The sequence below is a fragment of the Mytilus trossulus genome, chromosome 12 (genome assembly GCF_036588685.1).
Source record: "Mytilus trossulus isolate FHL-02 chromosome 12, PNRI_Mtr1.1.1.hap1, whole genome shotgun sequence".
NCBI classification, from domain to species: Eukaryota; Metazoa; Mollusca; class Bivalvia; order Mytilida; family Mytilidae; genus Mytilus; species Mytilus trossulus.
The window spans coordinates 28,697,019-28,707,684 of NC_086384.1; the positions used below are offsets into that span (position 1 = coordinate 28,697,019).

At 32.4% G+C, this 10,666-nt stretch overlaps 1 long non-coding RNA gene across 2 annotated transcripts; it reads left to right on the plus strand.

Annotated features, from left to right (window-relative positions):
- Positions 1 to 5,701: 5,701 nt before the first annotated feature.
- LOC134693088 (uncharacterized) lies at positions 5,702 to 8,289 on the plus strand. Of its 2 annotated transcripts, none has more exons than XR_010102330.1 (3): positions 5,702 to 6,169; positions 6,917 to 6,985; positions 7,750 to 8,289. It is a non-coding gene; the product is annotated as an uncharacterized LOC134693088 (long non-coding RNA). The 2 variants fall into 2 exon arrangements; XR_010102331.1 differs by lacking the exon at positions 5,702 to 6,169 and adding an exon at positions 6,331 to 6,398.
- Positions 8,290 to 10,666: the final 2,377 nt, after the last annotated feature.

Sequence of the window (10,666 nt, forward strand, 5' to 3'; positions counted from 1 at the left end):
CCATGTCATTGTCAGTTTATTTTTGGTTTATAAAAATGAATGAACCTCTGGTATCTTTCGCCCCTCTTTTGTTGAGTTAATAACTTTACAAGTTAAAGATGACAGACAATGACAAATGTTTCCGAGTGTTTTTAAAGCTGAAAGGCCCAGGTGAGCTAAAAATACAAACTTACTTTATTTTGATCACAGACTGCAGAGGTATAACAATTTCTTTGCCTGTAAATAAAAAACAAGAGTGCAAAAAATAAAAAAATCTGGTCTGCTTTTTGGTAGAATTTTATGTTAAAAGTTGGTCAGACCACGGTCTGATTTAAGGAATCACATATGAGAGATCTAAGTAGTTCAACTACTGTATTACTAGTCTGTCAACACTCAAGTTGTGAATTTGAACCCTGTTAAAGGTTAAATTAAAGGTGCCTTTTGACTCCTTACTCTATTGACAAGAATAAACAGTTTATGAATAAAAGTGATAACTTTTTTTTAAATCATAAAAAAAGGAGCTATAAACTATAATAGTCATTCACTGCAGTTACTTACCCCATAAATCACCGAAATCTAAGATTTTATATTCAAAGGAAAGTTTCTCAACTCCACCACGGATGATGTAACTACAGGTATCAACATACAGGTAAGCATGTAATGAGATATCCAGGTAGTCGTAATAGAAACAACACTCTAGTCCAGTACAATTGTCCGCAATAAAACAGTTCATAGGTACCGTTATGTTGGGAGGACTGATGATGTCCAAGGGACAGTCTAAAGTAAAAACATATTTTATAATTTTCATCTGACAAAAATCTTTTTGATTTTACTCTGAATTTTCTTGAAGAAGCACATAGAAATTTTTCTCATTATCTGTATAAATTGTCCTTGTAAGTATCAATAACAAAATTAGCTTAACAAAACAAATTGAATTTAAAGTCTAAAATTCTGAATTTGACTTGCTTAATTAGATGGTAGCTAAATATCTATGGCTTATTATAATTTTTACAACAATTAATCAAAAGGAAGTATCTGTATATTAATCCAATAAATTATATTAAATTCAATCATTTAAAAATAATCCAATCATAAAAAGTTAAGATTGACCAATGAACCATGAAAATGAGGTCATAGTCTACCTTCTTAAATGTAGAATGCACTTACTGTTTTTCCATCCATATACTGAAGGTTGATATTCATTATCATTACGGGAACATCCTGGATCGTTCAACAACTCATCCAGGCCTAGCTGTTGTAGCAATAGTTGGGCGACATTCTTAGTTAGAGATCCAGTGAAGTCTGACAGGTTAAGTCCTAACTGAGCTCCCCAGTCAATAGCTGAGAAATCTGCAGAAAAATGTATCAGTTATACTCGATTTCTTTAAAACTAATATTGGTTTTTTTTGTTTTTTTTTCTTCAGAAAATGAAAGTAAATTAGTACCATATAGCTTTGAGAAGGGGGAGGGACCTTTTTTTCAGAAATTCTTCATTGAGACACTGGAACTTTGAGAATAGCCAGTAAAATCATCTGGAATTGAGGATTTAATTATATATCATGATGTGGGAACAGACACATTATTTCACAGGAATTCAAGATTTAGATTTTTTCCCCTGGAATCAGCACTAGACCTTCTCACAACCCCCAACCACCCTGAGCCAATTAGGTTATATCTTACTTAACAAACTCATTGTAGCTGTCATGTCACAGAGTATCTGAGGGATTTCACTTCCTTTCATCATTACGAAGGTTAAGCATTGGTCTTCATTGTCTTCATCAAAACATACACTGGCCGTTAAATCAACAATAAATTTCTTCTCATTAGGTGGTTTCTTCATTATAAATCTGTAAAATAGTCATTAAGTTCATGATTTACTTTTAGGTGGTAAATTGCATTTGCTTTTAAAGTTAAATAATGAACAGTTAAAACAAGCAAATAAAAAAATTGGACAGGATATTTGTACATTGCCTTCACATCTTATCAAGCTAATAATGTGATGAACATACAGACCAACAATGTGTCATAAGTCTTCCTATATCTGAGAGGGTCATATAATAATTGTAAAGATTTGTGTTACATTGTATAAAGATATCATGGAATACATTTTTTTCCTGAAATATGGAATAAAAAATAATTTCTTTTGTTACGGTAACTATGAGGTTCACTTAAATTGTCATTCCAATTGTTAGACTCAGTGAAAAATCAGTTTTTAGTAAGTCAACAAAACCACATATATCATGTATATATGTAACACTCCCAAACGTGTCCGATTCCCCCAAACGTGTCTATTCTCCCCAAACATGTCCTAAATATTCAATATTGCCCAAACGTGTCTGATTTCATAACTCCCAAACATGTCCGATAATTGTTATTCGCCCAAACGTGTCAACTTTAAACGCCATAACTTCTCCCGTCTTTTCACGCTAATACATGTATGTCCAAAATGACATCAATAACGTTCACAGCATTTCTGTGATGGGGGACATAGTTGATGAAGTGGTCATTTATTAGCATTAGTTTGTTCAATGCCGGTTGTTACTGATTACCATAACTGTAACATATGAATTAACTTTTGACTAAAATCAATTGTTGTCCAGTTGCAAGTATTTCATGCTCATTTAGAACAAACTTACACATAATTCTAGAACAGATGAATTAATCTTTTACTATGTAAATTATGTGTTACCAATAAACTTTTATTTTAATTCGAATATTGCACGGCGGGCTTTCAGCAAAATTGACTTCACTTTTTCAACACTTCTGATATTTTAAAAGCTCTCCAAATCATTAACAGTGTAATTATCAGGTTTTAATCCCAACTAGTATTTATCCCAAGTAACCATAAAAATTTAGGCACAAACCCAAATTCCAGGTATACCTGATAATATGACCTATCTTCAGTATTTACTGATGTCGTTCAAATAATGCATGAAATATTTGGCACTGGATGTTATGTCTCTTGTTCGTGTGTCTTTAGTGATGCTGGGAACCTAAAATTTAGGATAAATACAATTTGGGATTTTCATTTAAAAAATTTAAGAGCGAGTAAAAAGACCGATTTTTTAATGACTGCAGTAAGAAACTATTTTAATCTTCATATACGTATAATAGAGGCCGTTTTAAATGAAAGTAGCGGAAATTTAAAACTAGCCGATAGGACGCTACCACTTTACCAAGGTTATTCTGACAGATTAAAAAATATATTTCTATTTTTTTAATAAAATAGTAAAATGAGTATAGGTTAATAAAAAACAATACCTAAATAACCAACGTATTTATTATATGGACAAGAATGATAATTCCAGTAAAAGAAACAATAAGCTAGATATGGACACGTTTGAGGAATTGGACACATTTGGGCGTTTATACAAATGCATACCTGCCAACTTTCACGATTTAGGCGTATACTACACGATTTTGACCCTTTGTCACGATTGCACGATCGTGTTCCTGAAAAACCTTCTAAAACACGATTTGGTGAAAATCTACACGAAAAATATTGTTGTTCCCGATTTTGAACTGTGTCCAATGGAGGAAAATCGTGTTCAGCCAATCAAATTGTGTGTTTCTCTTGATCAAATTAATCAGCCAATCAAAAACGTTTTCTCTCAAAATTATTTTAACATGCTAGATATTGAACTTGTGTTGTATTCCTCTGTTTGTTGGTCAGAATTGTAAAAAACGTAAACATGGCAAATGATTTTTCAACTGCAAGGAGGTTCTTACACAGAATAAGAATTAAAGCATGGCTGATTGACAAACTTCAATGATTCAGTACTACCATGAAGATAATAAATAGTAGTTTATTCACTAGTTTATTGACATTACATGTACACTTGTTGTAACATAATTTTATTTATGTATTCAATCATTTAAAGTATAATGTACTATTCATTATTTTTCACATGGACCCCCCTTCAACATGAGGAATCCCTAAAATGAGGGACTACCCTTAGTCAAGGGGTCTGCACTCTTGTAAAAAATAAAATAGAAAAATGTAGATTTATGAACTTAAAACTGGGAAATTCTGACATTATATTTTGAACAGCTTTTCTAAATGAAGAGTCCTATTATTTTGAATAATAAAGAAGATATAAGGCCAAGAACATATCAAAATTCTTGGACATGTGTTGACCGTATAATACCAGATAGATCATAAGATGTATAGTTCTTTGGGAAAAGTTTCTTCAAATAATATGAATGTGTGCTCATTATTACTTAAAAAGAGGTTTTTAATGTCCTAACATTGAGGGGGGATCCCTAGGTATTGTTCCTAACCTGATAAGGGTCCTTCTTTGTTTATAATTTTAAATTGGAAAGGTCAACAACTATTTAGTATCCTTACACATGAAAATAATTCCTGGTCTTACAGCTACATGTTCATATTTTCTGCTGATATAATAACTAGAATCATATAAATAAACTTAAAAAAAAGGCATGTAATGAAATCAACGGTACTAATTTTGTTGCACCAGATGCGCATTTCGACAATACATGTCTCTTCAGTGGCCTTAATTTATAATAATTTATAATATTTTGTAACAGCAAATTTTAATAACACAAAAACATCCGTATTTTCATGCCAGTACCATGCAAATAAACTTAAAAAAAGGCATGTAAGCTCATCTTCAACAAATATGACACTTTTTCTAGACTACAAAACAGCACGCGCAAAATAATCGTCGCAAAGAATTGTAACCTTTGAAATTGTTGTCGCGCGCTAAAACCCCCACAAGCATTTTCAAAAGTTGGCAGGTATGCAAATGACACGCTTTGGCGCACTTTTACAACTAGATATGTTTTGCAGTTCAGTGACGTCGATGTGAACACGTTTGGGGGGAAGGACATGTTTCTGAGTATTACATATATATTGAAACAAGACATCAGATTTGCACTCATCCTATTCAAAGATTTGTTATTAATTCTTCTGATGTTTGATATACCAAGGATAAGTAACGAGTAATGATAAATGATTATCAAAACTTAAATTAAAATTATCTATTATTTTGTTAGAAATGCATGTGAAAATATAGATAATGTTGTTGCAATACTTACTCTAACTTTACAATTTCTACAATGTTGATGACCACTGGTTTTCCTGGAAGTTAGAAATTATAAATATGTAAGAAAACATAATAAAATTTATAAAATACATAAAAGTCAATATTCAAAAATCAATATTCAAAATTCAAATAAATTTGAATTATTCATTAGAAACTAGACAACGATGATGCTTTGGGGTATGCTTTAATATAGTGCAGAAAGCATTACATTTAGAAATCAGTGCTGCTGAAGTATAAATTGCATTGTTTGTGTCTGGAAGACATTTTATTTCCTATGACACCCTGTAATTAGTGGGTCTCATTGGGGTGCAAGTGTGATGCGGGATTGCCGATTTTATGTAAGCATGACACAGGAAAGTCAGATTATTGTACTGTAAAAACGGGAAATGAAGTCGAGCAGGACACAGGAAATTACAAAAAAATGAAAATTGCTTACATACATAGTGTAAGCGGGATACGGGAATCTGACAGAACAGTACGCAGGATTCAGGATCAGAACCCCCCAATGAGACCCCCTTGTTAGATCTTTTATTCCTCTCATACTCCATATTCAAGCTGTAAAAAATATTAATGTGAAGCATACTTGGGACAACATCCCTAATGCGCCTCGAAATGAGGAACTCAAAAGTCACGTGTAAAGAAAAAACTCTGTGTAGTGATATTGGACATGTTTCTATTTTTAACAAATGACTGAACTTAATTATTTGTGGTGATTAGGAAAGTAGAGGAACATAAAATAAATGTGTAAAAACTATGGAGCTATTGAATGTGTTCAAAGCATTAAATTTTCAAAGAACTTATTGTGTTAAAAAGGGGATATTTTACCACATGGAGCCGCATCACAAAAGGATGTTCGGGGTTTGCTAATTTACGGAAAAAGTAATCTCACTTCGTACCCCGAAAATTTAACCACATATGTGAAAATGTCACAGCTTCGACACGAGCTATCATACATATCCAAGTTTATGATATGGACTGAGCTACAGGAAAAAACGTTACCATTACTGCCTATGTAAAAACAATTAAAGATATTGAGCCAATTTACAAAAAGATTAATCAGAAGTTTTCAGAGTGATCAATGGATGATTTCACCTTGTACACCCGGGAAAATTGTGAAAATGATGGTTAGTATTTTTTTATTTATACCTAGTTATTCCGGATGATTTTAGATAACCATTATAGATAAATACCAGCAAATACTCAATGAAATTTTCGCTTTTAAAATGCATTACTGGCACGGGGCTGAACACTTTTTTTAGGCACAATTCTAACTTTGTTTACACCCCCGAGAGATCCGAAAGGAATTTGTTTATGAATTGAAAAAAGGCATGAACTAACATAATAGTTTTAGCTGTAAGTAAACATGACACAATACAGTCTTTGTTATGTAATTATCACTCCGGTTTACAGGAATAACTGATAATCAAGGGAGATAACACACTTCATACGAGTAAAGTGAAATACATCATCACATGTGCTTTTATCCAATAATTTCACCCATGGTCAGTAGATATCATATGCAATTAATAAACAGTCAAACATTTACATGTATTAAGGAAATCATGAATTATTATTTGTAATGCACACTAGCAAATCATAAGATATTGTCTTTTCTCAGTGAAAAAGGGGGAGGGTCAACAAAACTTTTGAAAACAATATTGCTGCACCTTTTCAACTATTAAGCTAGTTAGCTAGCACTCGTTGCTGCTAATTTAAAAGATTTAAATGAAGGTTGATAAGCCACAAGGGAGAAGCATTTTTCTTTCTTTGCGATAAAACTTTCAAGAATTTGATTTTTGCTCTCTCAATAATACTTATGTATCTAAACCAAATAATAACACAGCCTGAGTAAATTTTTTGTCTTATTTCAGTTCCAGACATATCATTACTTTTTAACCTGAGATGGCAAACTAGAGGTTTTAAAAAGTCCTGAATAACTGGTAAGCATTTTGTTTTATTTGGCAAGCTCTAAATTGTTTATTTATGGTACTTATGCAATTCAAATTACAGTCGGTATGTTAAAAATATACTGATATGAAAACTGTTGCTATGGTCTTGGCATTAAATGAAAATGCTTGGTTACTGATCTTTTCGACTCCACATTTCAAGTTAAACCTTGTGGCAACTGTTCTTCATGTAACACTGCAAACTATAATTAGCATTATTTTGATATGTCGTTAGTTAATGAGGCCATATTACGTGTGATGTCACAATGTTTCCTTTAAAACCTCATGCCAATATCTCACTGATAAAAGATTTTCACTGAAATACATGTAAAAAACATTTTTTCTCAAAAAGAATTATGTGAAAGAACAAGTTTTGGAAATTTGCACTTCATTGCACCCTTATTATATGATTCAAATGACTTTTACAGTAGTTTATAGTGGTTTTTACAGTATAAAATACAAGGTTTCCTGTGGCTAGAATAATTAAGTATTTTGGTGGGTTTTTTTATGAAATCTTCATTTTTGCATAATTTCTCTGTCAAAATGCACTTTTAGGCACCAGAAAATTTTATTGAATGCTTTAACAGGGTCTGTGTGTTGTAATTTAAGGTTACATTCAGATGTTTTGTCTTTCTTTTGACTAGTGAAGGTATACTGGAAGAAATTAATTATGCATACACTTTGTATTCAAAATAAATAAATATAGCGATAAAAGTGTCATTGCCTTATAGTGCTGAAACAACTTTATTTTTTTTCAGAAATGGACAAAAATACACAAATTTATTCAGAATGTCATACCAATGAAGATCACATAAAAATATCTGGAAAAATCAGAACTATGGATTGCAATATGGGACAACATCCCTAATGCGCCTCGAAATGAGGAACTCAAAAGTCACGTGTAAAGAAAAAATCTCTGTGTAGTGATATTGGACATGTTTCTATTTTTAACAAATGACTGAACTTAATTATTTGTGGTGATTAGGAAAGTAGAGGAACATAAAATAAATGTGTAAAAACTATGGAGCTATTGAATGTGTTCAAAGCATTAAATTTTCAAAGAACTTATTGTGTTAAAAAGGGGATATTTGACCACAAGGAGCCGCATCACAAAAGGATGTTCGGGGTTTGCAAATTTACGGAAAAAGTAATCTCACTTCGTACCCGAAAATTTAACCACATATGTGAAAATGTCACAGCTTCGAAACGAGCTATCATACATATCCAAGTTTACGATATGGACTGAGCTACAGGAAAAAACGTTACCATTACCGCCTATGTAAAAACAATTAAAGATATTGAGCCACCTGTCAACTGACCCGTATTCTGTGGGTGTGACCCGAGATTTTTACAATTCTGAGGGATCACCCAGGACACCCGCCGGGTCATTGAATAACCCGGGAATTCAGTAAATGTTTTCACCTGGATTTCTTAGCCTTGAGATTGATTTCATAAGTGATATTCCTTTGAAATACCGGCAAATTCGTAATTCTTCCATGAACAGGAAGTTCATCTAGCTGTGTAAACTGTCAAATTAAGTGACCCATTAAGTGCATGGCTTCACTTGACAGCTTTGGTGTCAAACACAATGTTAAATTAACACCAATTACCTTAGCTTTAGGTCATAAATAAACTGCACTTGTTTTAAAAACATATTTCAACTGAGTTACTTCCCCTTAGTATGTCACTATTCAAAATTATTCCTTAAATTTACGTTTTTTGGGTATAAAAAAAATTATATCTTGAAAAAATAAAATTCAAATACATAATGAAATATAACTTTACATTATTTTCTTACCTTTATACAATTATAAAAAAAAGTTGAAAATTATTTTGTTTATCTATACTTCCTTTAACTGTTTTACTATATTTTATTAATTAACTACACTGTTATTGGACTTCATATGATGAAAACTGCCTTTGCAATATAAGGTGTATACTCGGCCAATACAGAATAACTCGGCCAATATAGATTTTTTTCTGTAATGGCCGAATCTGTATTGGCCGAGTTATTCTATATTGGCTGAGTTGACACAAGTACCACTGTGTATCATCGCCACCGGAAATTGGGTACTAACGAAGCGGAGAGAAATAGAAAAAAAAAGTAAACAAGTTAGGAATTCGTTCAATTTAAAGCATTTCCACTCATCTGATGAGGGTCCCGCTTAAGAAATGATTTTCTGATATACAATTCTTTAAATTATTAGGCCGATAAGTACAAAATAAATACAAACTTTTGTGTAATACTCCAAAACTTACCACTTAGTACAGGAAAATTTCGAGGTCTATCGTCCTCTGTAGCCCCATTCTCAAGATATTGAACTGTTTTTCATTATTTTTCCAGACACGATTTTAGATTATTATAGTGTGACATCATATTTAATGAAATTTGTTGTCAAAAACATGTTTTTTGAAGAATATGGACAAAAACATTGTTTGTTTGTTGTACGGCGAATTGCAGGTCGTTGTACAACGAATGTAAATGTTGTCTTATTTGTTATTAGGGTGAATTTTTTTTTTTTTTTTAGATAAAACAGTTAAGATGTGGTATGATAGCAAATAAGATAACTATCCATCAGGATAAAATAAACTCTATGTAAGCAATTATATGCTATTGTACGGCCTTCAACAACGAAAACTCGTCCCTTATAGTCGGCTATACAAAGCACCGACCGAAAAATGTGGAAGGACTCAACAAGAAAGTGAATGGCCTAACTCATAACAAAATTTTTTATGAAAACAACAAATAAGATATAGATGAAGCAACGACAACCACCGAACCACAGGATCGGGAATTCGGACAGACACATAAAATTGTTTAATTATTTAATTTCTGAAATGACTCATTTGTAAAAATAAACTTTGAATTAAGAAAATACTTTGTTTTCATCGGAAGTAAGGAGAAACAAATCGTGAATTGCATTTCGAATTAATTGTTTTGTCTGTTTCTATCTAATGCATTTTATCTAATGCATAATTATATGAGGGGGGGGGGGGGGTAGGGGGTCTGTTAACATGCTGTTAACATATTAACAACACCTCGCTTTTGGCAATCAAAGAGCTGATAGCTCTGAAGTGGAAGAAGGTGAATAAAAGGTAACTTGAATTACCATAAAAGCAGCCCCACTTACCCAGGCTGCTTTGTTCCATTATTGTTAAAATGTATTTTTTTTCTTCAAACAAGAAAAGGTCATAAGTACATGGATTTCCCATCCGTACAATCATTTTCTATGTTCAGTTGACTATGAAAATTAGGTAAAATCATTAATTTGGCAGTAAAATTAAGAAGATCATATCAAGAGGAACACATGTGTACTAAGTTTCAAAAGAGGGACGAAAGATACCAAAGGGACAGTCAAACTCATAAATCTAAAACAAACTGACAACGCCATGGCTAAAAATGAAAAAGACAAACAGAAAAACAATAGTACACATCACACAACATAGAAAACTAAAGAATAAACAACACGAACCCCACCAAAAACCAGGGGTGATCTCAGGTGCTCCAGAAGGGTAAGCAGATCCTGCTCCACATGCGGCACCCGTCGTGTTTCAAGTTGATTGGATTTCAACTTCATCAAAAACTACCTTGACCAAAAACCTTATAACCAGAAGCAGGACTGACGGACAGACTAGAAAACATATTGCCCATAAATGGATCATAAAAATAGTAAG